Raw genomic sequence first — 14,430 nt, forward strand, 5'->3', positions numbered from 1 at the left:
ACATCTACTGAACGTTTCGCTGGCCGAGTGGCATGGCTTGCAACACTAAGCCTGCCTTTTCTTTTTTGACTTTCTGTTCTTTTTTTTTCCTTTTTGCTTTCTAAGATTTCTGTAACTATTTTTACTTTATTGTTTATGTCATACATATAGTTTTTGTGTGTTGTCTTGTCTTAATTGTAGTGTTTTTTTTTTGTATGGTGTACCAGTACCAAGACCCTAGGGTTGTTCCTGGGCACCGAAAATAAAGGTTGATTGATTGATTGATTGATTGATTATTATTATTATTATTATCATGTGGTCCAGATGGTATCCCCTCAGCCATACTAAAAGCTTATAGCAGTATATTGGTCCCAGTACTGACTAGCATATTTAATAACTGTCTGATTACTTACACATTTCCTAGCATGTGGAAAATTGCTCGTGTTTTTCCAGTATTTAAAGGAGCCATGAAAAGAAAATACAACTTCGTTTAATTTGAAAGAACTAGGATTCAGTATCTCACTCAGCTCCATTAGAGCCACTAAAGATGTTTTTTAACGAAAAAAAGCAAGAAGTATTTAAAAACTTTCAAATTTTGCGCCACAGTGACGTGTTATGAGCAAGAATGACGTCATACGGGCCAACAATAAAATATAATTTTCAGTGCGTTAACTGCCCGTTAGCATTCAAGTGATGCGGTCAAATGGAACTAGAGGCCCCATTACAGACGTCCAGTCATGTGTCGTCGCGACAGGTCAGTTAGGTGGCCGCGAATCGCACAAACAAGGTTCCGTGAGGTCATAGAAAAGTTGCGGGAAATTGGCTAGGGGGTCGCGACTGCTTTACACGTTTTCTTAAATATCTCCGTTATTTTTTCGAAGATTGCGATGATATTGGTATCATTGTTATCGGGACTAAGCAGTCTTTCTAATAAACCCAACTTGTATTTTGTCTTCATGGCTCCTTTAAGTCTGGCTCTAAAACTGATGTCTCGAATTATCGACCGATTTCTCTTCTCTGTGCCATGTCAAAGATTTTTGAGCTGGCCCTTCACCACATACTGTCTTTTAATGTGAAAAACTCATTGAATAATAATCAACATGGATTTGTCCCTGGCCGCTCAACCGTCACTAATCTTGCCAGTTTCATGACGCAAATATCTACACCTGTATTCCAGAGAGGACAGGTCGACACCATTTACTGTGACCTCAGCAAAGCGTTCGATGTAGTCAGTCACTCAATGCTTATGGTTAAACTTGCTCATTTTGATGTTGACACCGCTGTTGTGAATCTATTGCATAGCTACCTTCGTGACAGATCATGTTATGTTGCCGTCAATGGCCAAACGTCCTCCTTTTACAAATTGACCAGTGGTGTACCTCAGGGTTCGGTATTAGGCCCACTCCTCTTTTTAATGTATGTTAACGAAGTTTCTTCCGCCATTCGCGATTCTTCTTTCCTTTTGTATGCAGATGATATAAAGATATTTAGGGAAATTCATTCATTTAACGACTGTCACTTGTTGCAGTCTGATTTGTGTTCTTTTTCAAAATGGTGTAAAAACAATAACCTTTCTCTCAATATTTCAAAGACAAAAGTCATGAGTTTCACTCGCAAATCATCTAGCGTATCTTTTTTATACTCTGTAAATTCTGTGTCTTTATGTAGGGTTTGTGAGATCAATGATCTCAGCATTCTCTTTGATAGCACCTTGCATTTTTCAGCTCATACTAAGCGTGTTGCTATGCGGGGTCTTCGTTCTCTCGGCTGTGTTTGTAGAATGTCGAGAGAATTCAATTCTCCTATGCCACTCCGCAAATTGTACACCGCAATATGTCTTCCTCAACTTCAGTATGCATCTGTGATCTCGAATGGCACCTCTAATTCCTTAAGCAACGTAGTTGAGCGTGTCCAGAAAAAATTTCTAAGCGTTTACAACCATCGCTTCGCTAAAAATGACTCTGGCTCGTGTTCTAACACCGTTCAACTATTGTCACTGCCTTCACTTCGCTGCCGGCTAAATCGCGCCGATCTTTTCTTTCTTTTCAAGCTCGTTCACGGTACTATATCCTGTCCTATACTGCTCAATTGTATTAATTTTCGGATTCCGCGGAAGCAAACAAGAGAGAGCAGGCCGTTTCTTGTAACTACCGTCTCTCTCAGCACTCAACCCTCAACAGGATACAAAGTCTTTATAATTTTTATTTTCTTGACCTTGATGTTTTTGATGGGTCACAGTCATCGTTTTCCTCCAAGGTTTCTACCGTTATAAGATAACAGCACGTGTGCAATTTGCTCTATCCTTCTCTTTTAGTTTATCTGGCGCATTGAGAGAGAGAGAAGGCTCTTTATTAGAAAATAAGGCCGAGATGTTTGCCGGAATTGCGACACCGACATGCTACTCGGCGGGGGAAGGGGATGGGGGAAAGAAAAGGCCCCATAGATTACAGGGCAGAAGAAAGACGAAGAAAGAGAAGAAATAAAAGAAGACAGAAAAATAACAAGAAAATGACACTCAGTTTGTGAGTAGTAAGATCACAAAGTCTGTCTTCTAAACTCTAAATCACTGCAGTGACGCCAATCTCGTCCAGATAGTCGAACAACGCCACCAGTACTTTGCGTTGAGCTGGTGGAGATGGCCTGGACCAAGAAGTACTTTCAAGGTCATTGGTCCTGGGCTGAGGCGCTCTAGTTTCTGCGCAAGACTGCATCTTGCGTGTATGTATGCAGAGCATTTCAGTAGCAAATGCTTCACGGTTTCCGGTGACCCGCAGTTCTCGCAGTAAGGGTTTGTGGTGACACCAAGTCGAAAAAGGTATGCCTTCGTAAGCGCTGCGTTGAGAGGAAGTCGGTGATATAATGTCTCTAATCGGCGCGGAAGTGTTGTATGTATCTATGTATGTATGTATGTATATTATCTGACTTTTCGTCATTATCATTAGCTATTTCTCATACTGTGTTAATCTACTTTTGTCCTGTCGTCCTAATATTTCTGTGCGCATTGTATCTCTGATAGTTTTCTTCTGAACAGTCATCTTGTTCTATTGTGTTATTCTTAGTTTTTTTGTTCCTTTTTTTGGGCGCCAGCATCAAGACCTCTCGGTTGTTCCTGGGCACGTTAAATAAATGATTGATAGATTGATTATTATTATTATTATTATTAATTAAACTGTTGTAGCTTAAGTGCCTTTAGTCATTGAAAATTTATGTGCTGTATTTATTTTAGGCAAATCATGTTCTTGTTTGTTTGTTTTTCACATTTCCTGGTTTTGCGTTTCTTGAATTTCTGTAGGTTTGAGCGCCAGTGCTTGTAATGCTGAACTTCTTTCAAGGTTGAAACTTCCAAACATTTTGTTATAAAACCTTCGTGTTATGCGTATAACTTATCGCTGTCATGTTCAGTGAGTATTTCCTGTTTTTCACGTGCCTTGAACATTTCGCTGTCCGAGTGTCATGGCTTGCAACGCTAGGTCTCCTGTTTCTTTTCTTTTCTTATTTTTTTTTGCTGTTTTGCTTTCTGAGATTACTGTAACTATCTTTACTTTATGGTTTCTTTCATGCATACGGTTTTGTGTGTTGTGTTGTCGTGATTTTAGTTTGTTTTTATGTACGATTTGTATATGGTGTACCAGTACCAAGACCCCAGGGTTGTTCCTGGGCACCGAAAATAAAGGTTGATTGATTGATTGATTGATTATTATTATTAGTCCCCCTGCATGGCGCCGAGCCGGGATGCATGCTTGCTCTGCTCCTGCCATTTTTTTGGAAAACAACAGTTCTTTCGCTGCGAAAGCTGTTAAAACGTGTGCATGCAAAGTGTGTGACCTGGCCGGACAACCAACTGGAACTTTTGAGGGCTGGATCGCACCCGTTTGCTGCAATTTGTGCAATTTGACCAAGTCGGGCGCTAAGCCTAGAGACGAGATGGAGGCATCCCCGACGGAAACGTGTTCTCCCCAGCCCAGCGCTCCCCCGACCAGTTCCTCTCTCTCCCCTCCGGATAAGCTTTGTGGTGAGATTGCCGGTCTCCGCCGTCTTCTCCTCGACGCGCTGGAGGGAATTTCTTTTTTGAGCGACGAAGTGTCGCAAATGCGAGAAGAAAATGAGCGCCTCCGAAAGGACCATTCCCGCGGAGCCGAGCAGTAGGCTCGAATCGTCGCCTCCCTTCGCTCCGAGGTTCGTTTTTTACATGAGGAGCTGGCCCGCCGTGTGACCCCCGCGCCTGCGAAGTCCCCGACGGTTGTTCCATTTGAAGCTTCCGTGATCCCCTCAACCTCCAACAATCCCTCGCCCTCCGACACGCCTCGAGACACCGAGACCAGTCCTGTTTGCCCTACGCCACCAGCTCGTCAATCCCCTTCGGAGCAACACGTTGACGATCCTGGCCGACCCCATTTGACAACAATTGCCACAAAGGGTGAAATGAATACAAAGAAGGGAAACAGGCCTGCATTCCTTGGAGCCATGGAGTCGTCTGCATTGTCGGTGGTAGAGCGGCCGCAGAGTCAAAGGGCACTATTTGTTTCAAAGTTGAGCCCTGACACTGCCACTGCTGACCTCAAGAAGCACATCTAATCTCAAAATATTTGTCCCATCTCCTGCCTGCAGCTGAAAACAAAATATTTGTCGTACTCCTCATTCTACGTCATGGTTGACGAAAAAACATGAAACGTCTGAACGACCCCTCAATGTGGCCGCGTGGTTGCATTTTCAAGCCATTCCGTGGGATTCTACATGATGATATGTTCCATCCTTCAGAGTCTGTAAATGACAGTGAAGGTGTGTAATTTGGACATCTTTAACAAAACGCTCGTGGTCTACGAACTAAGCCAACTGAATTCTTCGCTAATGTTATTTCGTTTTCATTTCCTGTCATTGTGATTACCGAAACTTGGCTGTGCGATGAGATTCCCTCATCGGGCTATTTTACCTTAAAGTTACAACACCTTCAGCAGTGATCGTGACTTCAGTGCAACCAAACAAAAATGTGGTGGCGTACTTATGGCTGTAGATAATTCTCTGAGATCTGTTCGCCGAAGTGATATTGAAACTGTTCTTGAATCAATATGGGTCGAAATTAGCCTTGATCGCTGCGAAAAATTGTTGATCGGGACCTTCTATGTGCCGCCTAGCATTACCCCAAGCTCTTTTAATGATATAATCTCTTCCATTGAAAATGTCATAGCTTCACATAGGAAGCACAGGATTGTTGTTATTGGTGATTTAATACCCCTGGTATCGACTGGAGAACACTTAACTATTCTCATTACCATCAATACATAAAGGATAAGTGCGACCTGCTATTACATTTTCTCGCTTTTAATTCCCTTCAACAACATAATTCTATTGCCAATCCTTGCGGTAACATATTAGATCTGTGTATTTCGAACAATCAGCCTATTGAAGTGTCACTCTCTGACGTTTTTCTTGTTCGTCCCGATAAATTTCACCCACCACCTAAACTAACACTCTCTCTGTCATGGGAAAAACAGAGCTTTCAAAATAACATCAACATATCGCCCAGATTTGCTTTAAAAAAGGGTGACTACGTTGGCTTACACCGTGACTTATCCTCCATTGACTGGTCTATGGTAACTGAAAAAAACAATGTTGATGACCAAGTAGATCAGCTTACGGAACTTATCTTAAGCAGTATGCGGAAATATATCCCCCAATACACTCCTAAACTCCATAAATATCCCCCCTGGTTCTCGTCTGAACTTATAACTGCTCTAAAGCCTAAAGATCGCGCATACAGAAAGCTTAAAAGCACTTCATCTCTCGAGCGCAAGGAAGATTTCCGATGCTTTCGAACTCTCTGTAAACGCCTATATAAACGGGAACACAGTTCATATATTGCACACCTAGAAAAAAGCGCCTCTGACAGGGCGGCTGAGTTCTGGAAGTATGTACGCAAACGGTCTAACAAAAGTGAAGAGCCTTTAATGCTACCGGACTCCAACTACAAGCCGTCGCTGACTGTTTTGCTACGCAGTTCTCTTCCGTTTATAAAGCCTCTGGCTCTAGCTCTACTATCGAAGAACATTTGGAAATCAACCCAGCCAATGCTCTGTCGCTAGATGAAAATCTCATCAGCGAATGCATTAAGCGCTTGAAACCATCCTTATCATGTGGTCCAGATGGTATCCCCTCAGCCGTACGAATAGCTTATAGCAGTATATTGGTCCCAGTACTGACTAGCATATTTAATAACTGTCTGATTACTTCCACATTTCCTAGCATGTAGAAAATTGCTCGTGTTTTTCCAGTATTTAGGTCTGGCTCTAAAACTGATGTCTCGAATTATCGACCGGTTCCTCTTCTCTGTGCCATGTCAAAGATTTTTGAGCTGGCCCTTCAACAAATACTGTCTTTTAATGTGAAAAACTCATCGAATAATAATCAACATGGATTTGTCCCTAGCCGCTCAACCGTCACTAATCTTGCCAGTTTCCTGACGCAAATATCTACACCTGTATTCCAGACAGGACAGGTCGACACCATTTACTGTGACCTCAGCAAAGCGTTCGATGTAGTCAGTCACTCAATGCTTATGGTTAAACTTGCTCATTTTGATGTTGACACCGCTGTTGTGAATCTATTGCATAGCTACCTTCGTGACAGATTATGTTATGTTGCCGTCAATGGCCAAAAGTCCTTTTACAAAGTGACCATTGGTGTACCTCAGGGTTCGGTATTAGGCCCACTCTTCTTTTTAATGTATGTTAACGACGTTTCTTCTGCCATTCGCAATTCTTCTTTCCTTTCGTATGCAGATGATATAAAGATATTTAGGGAAATTCATTCATTTAACGACTGTTGCAGTCTGATCTGTGTTCTTTTTTAGAATGGTGTAAAAACAATAACCTTTCTCTGAATATTTCAAAGAGAAAAGTCTTGAGTTTCACTCGCAAATCATCTAGTGTATCTTTTTTATACTCTGTCAATTCTTTGTCTTTATGTAGGGTTCGTGAGATCAATGATCTCGGCGTTCTCTTTGATAGCACCTTGCATTTTTCAGCTCATATTAAGCGTGTTGCTATGCGGGGTCTTCGTTCTCTCTCGGCTGTGTTTGTAGAATATCGAGAGAATTCAATTCTTCTATGCCACTCCGCAAATTGTACACCGCAATATGTCTTCCTCAACTTGAGTATGCATCTGTGATCTGGAATGGCATCTCTAATTCCTTAAGTAACGTAGCTGAGCGTGTCCAGAAAAAAATTTCTAAGCGTTTACAACCATCGCTTCGCTAAAAATGACTCTGGCTCGTGTTGTAACACCGTTGAACTATTGTCACTGCCTTTACTTTGCTGCCGGCGAAATCGCGCAGATCGCTTTTTTCTTTTCAAGCTCGTTCACGGTACCATATCCTGTCCTATACTGCTCAATAGTATTAATTTTCGGATTCCGCGGAAGCAAACAAGACAGAGCAGGCCGTTTCTTGTAACTACCCGCCTCTCTCAGCACTCAACCCTCAACAGGATACAAAGTCTTTATATTTTTTTTTTCGTGACCTCGATGTTTTTGATTGGTCACAGTTATCGTTTCCTCCAAGGTTTCTGCCGTTATAAGATAACATCACATGTGCAAGTCGTTCAATGCTTCTCTTTTAGTTGATCTGGCGCATTGTTGTATGTATGTATTATGTATATTATCTTACTTTTCGTCATTATCATTAGCTATTTCTCATACTGTGTTAATCTACTTTTGTCCTGTCGTCCTAATATTTCTGTGCGCATTGTGTCTCTGATAGTTTTCTTCTGAACAGTCATCGTGTTCTATTTTGTTATTCTTCGTTTTTTTGTTCTTGTTTTTGTGCGCCAGCATCAAGACCTCTGGGTTGTTCCTGGGCACGTTAAATAAATGATTGATTGATTGATATTATTATTATTATCGTGAGCTTCTCGCCTCACGAAGGGCGAGAAGCTACTCATCGGTGCATTCTATATATCCCCGGATGTATTACCTTCTGAATTTAATCGAACACTCACATCCATAGAAAATGTCTCAAATGCACACTTTAACCATAAGCTCATTATTCTTGGAGACTTCAACACCCCAGGTATTCGCTGGAACAGTCTTTCCTTTGAGCACAAAAACCATTATGCAGCGCAGAAATGCAGAATGCTATTAGATTTCAAATCGTTCACCTCCATGCAGCAGTTTTGCGCATAGAAAACTCTTGTGGTAATGTTCTAGATGTGTGCTTCTCAAACTTAAAAAACGTATAAGTGTGTGCCTCCGAAATATCCCTTGTGCACCCCGACAAGTTTCACCCCCCTCTTATTGTCTCTGTCTCGGTCGCTACCCAGCATCGCTCTGGCGGTGTTGACAATTGTGCAGTCCCGCGATACGCTTTCACGCGTGGAGATTATGCTGGGCTGTATCATTTTTATTCATCTGCTGAATGGTCTAGTGTTTTGGATGTCAATGATGTTGACGAACAGGTTCGACGTTTTACCGAAATCGTCAGAAGTGGCATGGAAAAGTATATACCTTGTTATAAGCCTGTTCCTTCCAAATTTCCTCACTGGTTTTCTAAAGAACTTCGAAGTTCGCTTAAACTTAAGGACAGCGCCCACAAAAAGGCCAAGCGTTCTGGGCTTGACAAGTGGAAAGCGGAGTTTAGTCGGTATCGCTCACTTTGTAAAATCCTCTACCGGTGTGACCACCAGCTCTACGTAGAATCGTTAGAGGCTGCTGCGTCTCAGAAACCGGCTGAATTCTGGAGGTATGTACGCGGCCGTTCTAAGGGGTCTAAAGAACACGTTAGCCTGCTTAATTCCGATGGTGAAGAGGTTGACGATGTTGCCACCAGTTTTGCTCAGTACTTTCATTCTGTCTTTCAACTGCCAGATGGCAACGACGAACGCCTATCGTTTAATAACTCTAATTTTAACACACTTATGTTCGATGAAAAAATTGTCAATGATAGCCTTCAACGGATGAAACCATCATTTTCCTGTGGTGCAGATGGAATTCCTGCAGCCCTCATGAAGGCTTACGGCAACATTTTCGGGCCTGTCTTAACTTCCATTTATATTAGCTGCTTACTTTTACGTAAATTTCCTCGTGCATTGAAGATCGCTCGATTTTTTCCAATATTTAAGTCTGGTGATAAGTCAGCCGTTTCTAACTATCGCCCAATCTCACTCCTTTGTGTCGCCTCAAAACTCTGAGTCAGCTCTGCACAAAGTTCTTGCTGCCTGCGTCAAGAACGTTATGATACCAAATCAGCATGGCTTTTTCTCGGGTCGATCGACGGTCACAAATCTTGCAAGCTTTATGGCACAGTCTTCGGCTGCAGTTTGTGAAAACGGCCAGTTGGACGTTATTTATTTTGACCTCAGTAAGGCGTTTGATGTGGTGAACCATCAGTTATTAATTAACAAGCTTGCTAAGTCCGGTGTAGACGCAGGCCTTGTTGCCTTGTTGTCCAACTATCTCCTTGACCGGTCCTTTTATGTAGATGTTAACTACAAAAAGTCTAGTGTTTACCCTGCAACAAGTGGTGTACCCCAGGGGTTCGTGCTGGGTCCATTATTGTTTTCTGTCTTTATCAATGATGTGTCAACAGTGTTAACAAACTCTTCTTTTCTTCTCTATGCTGATGATGTCAAACTATTTAGGCACATTAGTGGTGTTCAGGACTGCTGTGCCTTGCAGAGGGATGTGTCGGAATTATCGGTCTGGTGCAGGAAAAACTGCCTAATTTTAAACCCCACTAAAACAAAGGTTGTCACCTACATCCAGAAAACCCACCGTCTGCTGTTTTCCTACAGTATTGAGGGAGCTCCTCTGCAAAGGGTTGAGGAGATTAGCGACCTAGGGGTGCTTTTCGACAGTACCCTCTCTTTTTCTCCTCATATAGGCTCATCACCCGGCGAGCACTCCGAAGCCTTGGAAATGTGTGTCGGATTACATAGGAATTCTCTTCTCCAGATCCATTTCTAATGCTATACAATGCTATATGTATACCACAGTTAGAATATGCTTCTGTTGCCTGGAACGGCATCTCCAAATCTAGTAGTGAATTAATAGAACGTGTGCAGAAGAAGGTTTTATCCATATTTAAGCACCGTCATCACAATCACAGTTTTCATCCTGATTCTGACTTACCCATAGTCCCTTCCATCCCTTCCTTGAACTGCAGACGTATGCGTGCAGACCTTACATTTCTTCACAAAATTGTTCATGGTGACCTTTCTTGCGCAGACCTGCTTAACTGTTTAGTGTTTAGTGTACCACAAAGGCCCACCAGGTCGCATCGCCCGTTCTTGACCGCTGCGCGCAACTCCAATCATTCTCCTTTGCGCAGAATACAGAATTGTTACAACCGCTTCTTTGAACGCCTTGACATCTTTCAGAAATCCTTTACAATTTATCGTACAGCGGTGTTGAATACAGTATGTTAAACACCTATAATAAGTCCGTCTTTTTTTTTGTTTGAAATTTGGTTTATTTGCGGTTGTGTCTATCCAACTGATAGTTGCCTATTATTGAAAGTATTTATTGTCATTTGTTCGTCTTATCATTTATCTCTACACTCTTGCCGTTGTTTTTGTTGTATTACTGTCAAACTTTGTTGCTCTGCCTGTCGTGTGGCCTTTACGACAGGCAGAGCAACATAGGCATTTTCTTTTTTTATTTTTTACCTGTACCCAGGCTCCGCCTGTGCTTTATTTCTGTCATATTCACTACTTCAATTTGTGTGTACTTGTCGCTTGTTTGTTTCTTGTTATATGTTTCTTGTATTTTGTTTTCATGTAACTACCCGTGCGCCAGCACTCAGGCCTCTGGCTGTTCCTGGGCACGTAAATAAACATGATTGATTGATTGATTGATTATTGTGTCTTGTGGTGAGCTGCTACAACATGTTCGTCTTTATGTGCCGCAAAAGTGGACCAGGAAACATGATACCTTTTGCAACCCCATTTGTCTGCGTGTCTTGTGCCCTGTGTTCCGACTGCAATGCACGTACAATCGGTACTCGGGTTACCTTGATATATTTAATGATTGCCCTACTCTGTTTCGAAAACATGTCTGTGAGTTTGTATTGGCGTAACTGCCAACTTTTCTTATTCTGCATTTGTCTTTTATCCTTGAGTTCATGCACTTAAATGACTGTCATTCCGTAAGTTCAACATAAGCTATCCTTTCGTTTTTTTTGTATATTTTATTTTATTTTGTATTTGAGAGATGTGTACATTATCTTTCGTGTGTTTCTGTTTCCGTGCGCCAGCACAAAGGCCCCCCGGCTGTTCCCGGGCACGCAAATAAATGATTGATTGATTGATTGATTAATATTATTATTATTATTATTATTATTATTATTATTATTATTATTATTATTATTATTATTATTATTATTATTATTATTATGCAGACAAACAGAAACCATACCGGCGTGATAAATAACGCTTTGAAAACGGCAAATTTCGGTGGTTGTTGAGAATGTCACGCAAAATAAACTGTTCTGAAACAGTCCAAGAGATTTATTTACTCAATTGAAAAGGAAGAAGCATAGGCGTTATCTAACGCACGACTATAAAACGTCGTGTGCTGGCGTTGCGGCCGGCTATTCGTTCTACATCAAATATCCGCTTCACTTCTATTCTTAGTTATACGCAAGTTGCGATATTACACCACGCTAGAATACGTCAAAAAAGCTGTGACTTTCTTGTCTTTTTGTTGCTTTTTCAAATTTTGTAGACCTTTGGAACGCCTTGAAAGTATTGGCACGAACAGAGCCAAGACACAGCACAAAAGTCGTTTGCTTTTTTACCGCTTTTATTAGATCGGTAACTGCACTATTCAATTCAGTCAGGCGGAGGCACGTTCTGTTCACGACTGCGGAATATGTACAGGAGGTCTTCGCATAAAAACATCCAAGTTTTCGCTCGTAACAAAACATTACGAATCAAATTTCGGATCACAACAGCTGCTATCAGGTCTGCATTGACTCTCCGAACAAAGTGATATGTATCTATACCTATGGTTCTAAAACAAAGGTTAGAAAGTACTGAAAAATGACATTTACTCTGGTTTTGACAAGAAGACCGAGTCTTCCATACAATGGTGGCAAGTTTTTTTTCAAATATTTCTACCTTGTAAATAACGCGTGATATGCCACCTCGAGTGTCTTCTATCAATACCAGAGGAGTTAGTCTGGAGTCGGGTTCGAACATATGCTACAGTGTGCTGCGAATAAAGAGTTGTGTCGACAACTGTTACAAAAACTTACAATGTCGTGGAAGTATAATCGATTGTATCTTGAAAAGTTGCCCACATTTGGCGGGAAAATCTTGCAATCCAGGATGTTGTTGTCGCGAAATGTGAGGTGACCCAGGATCACAATGGCGTCCGGCATAAATCTTATCCTGCAAATAGTGTTCGCGTGATAGGTAAGGTTGCTTCGTCATATAAGAAGGCACACAATCATTCTATGCTAGGCCATTCATGTTTATTACCATAAAAACGAAAACAACTTGTTGAACAGCAGTTGCAAAGTAACCTTAGATGCTAAAGAAATACCCTGTAGCTCACCGCGTGCAAGCGAAAATTTTATTGGGCGTTGGTACTTACAAGTTTATTGAGTGTACTGATTTTTTAGTATTGCAAACCGCAAATACAAGTTTCCGCGCGGTAGTTCATACAAGCGGAAGCATGCTAGATCACCGCTGGGTTTTCTGCAGATGACTGTGCCAAATTGGAAAGATTCTCCGGTTGCGAAGATTCGGTTTGAGAAGCGTGCATGCATGTACATGTGCATATTGCAGATCCTGAACCTATGGTTATGTACCTACTGACAATAAATACCGGTTAGTTGTTTATTGAAAGTACATTCATGCCCCAGCCTAATGGAATGGGACCTCACCGGTAACGCTTTTGGTGTCGCTGGCGTTATTCATCCAAACCAGAAGCTCAGTGGCCGCACGAAGCAGGCTGACTTTGTTCATTGCTATTGGTCAGTGGGGTGGTTAGTCCCTGCCCGTGTGACATCTCTTTTTACTGCAAAGCAGTATATGTCTAACCCCTCCAGTTTTCATTCCGGTGTCATCCATTTACTTGGCGCCGCTCCAGGCTCCTCCTCCCCAACGCTGACAGCTATTCCCAAATATTTTCCCCTTCGCCTCCCCCGATGCCCCTTTGGCAAGTTGCGCAGTTGTCAGCCAACGGCGGTTGTGCGGTTATCAGATGATTGCCAAAAATAAATAGAAGCACGGATGGGCCTAAATAAGCACTGTCGATTAGTAGTCCCTAGTATGAAATTTGCGCGCCGCTCGCGCTGCAGTCTTCTCGGCCACGGAGCATTTCTGCTGCGTCTCGGGAAGTGTTTGCGTGATCAACGAACGTACGGCGGCGTGTGCTATTCTGCTGCTACATCACAGTGCTCTTCCGCTGCCGGCCAGCGTTTTGAAAATCGTGTTTGAATCACCCGCGAATACGTCACGTAGTTTGGATTAGCGGAGAGAATGAAACAGCGTAAGGGGAAAGTGTCAGGTGGAGGGCGCTCCTTCGTGGCGACTAATGAGAATGAAACAGCGTCAGGGGAAAGTATCAGGTGGAGGGTGCTTCTTCGGGGCGACTCATGAAACACGTTTGTCAGAAATTCTGAAAACCTGCTTGAGAAACGTTCAAGGGTTACCGTGCTGTGTGCATGCGCGGACAAGAATCCCCTCGTACTTTTCAGCCAAGCAAAAACACTATTTTTCCGTGATTGTCTTCGGGTACCCATAGCAGTGCCGCACTCTTACACTATGCAGCATGTGCGAGTTTCCAGGAGACGGCAGTGATGTTCTGTGCGGGAATTTTTTCATTTTTTTGGAAATTCTGGGCTGTACTTTTGGCCAACCGGGCAAAGCGATAGCTTTAACAGATTCTGGAAATTTTTGCAGTCGTGGAGTAAAAAATAAAAATCTGAACCACGCGTCACTTATTATTTTCTTTTATCTTTCTTTAACGGATCCCTGGATTTGTGTTCAGATTTGCGCAGTCGGGTTACCGAGGGCCACAAGCATCCAGGCCCGCTTCCAATCCAGTTCATAAAACAGAAGGGAACAAAGAAAGAAAGAATACCCTGTTAGAACAAGCTAGTAGAGTGTGAAGTGGCCGCTGGTGAACGGCTGAATCAGCCTGTTTGCATTTATCCCTGTATCATATACACAAAATTATTTCGGGTGTGCCTTACTCTACCTGCTAGCAGTCAACAAACGATGGCGCCAGCACTCCCGGTGCTGAGAAAAAATTACCTCGGTTTCCAAACAATGTGCTGTTTTTTTAATGCGGGCTGTTTGAATTTAAATTTTTAGCATGCAAAGTAAGCGTTTTGTTTGGTGTAAAGCGTCAAAAGCATTGGGAAATGCTGCTGAGTGGCATATGCAGAATTTAGTTCCCGCTTAAACTGATTCTCTGAACGGCGTCTGCGTTTGAAGGCTACGTGAAGTAGAC

Source organism: Haemaphysalis longicornis, unplaced genomic scaffold (assembly GCF_048455015.1).
Source record: "Haemaphysalis longicornis isolate Haplotype H1 unplaced genomic scaffold, Haemaphysalis longicornis Haplotype H1 scaffold_10, whole genome shotgun sequence".
Classification (NCBI taxonomy): domain Eukaryota; kingdom Metazoa; phylum Arthropoda; class Arachnida; order Ixodida; family Ixodidae; genus Haemaphysalis; species Haemaphysalis longicornis.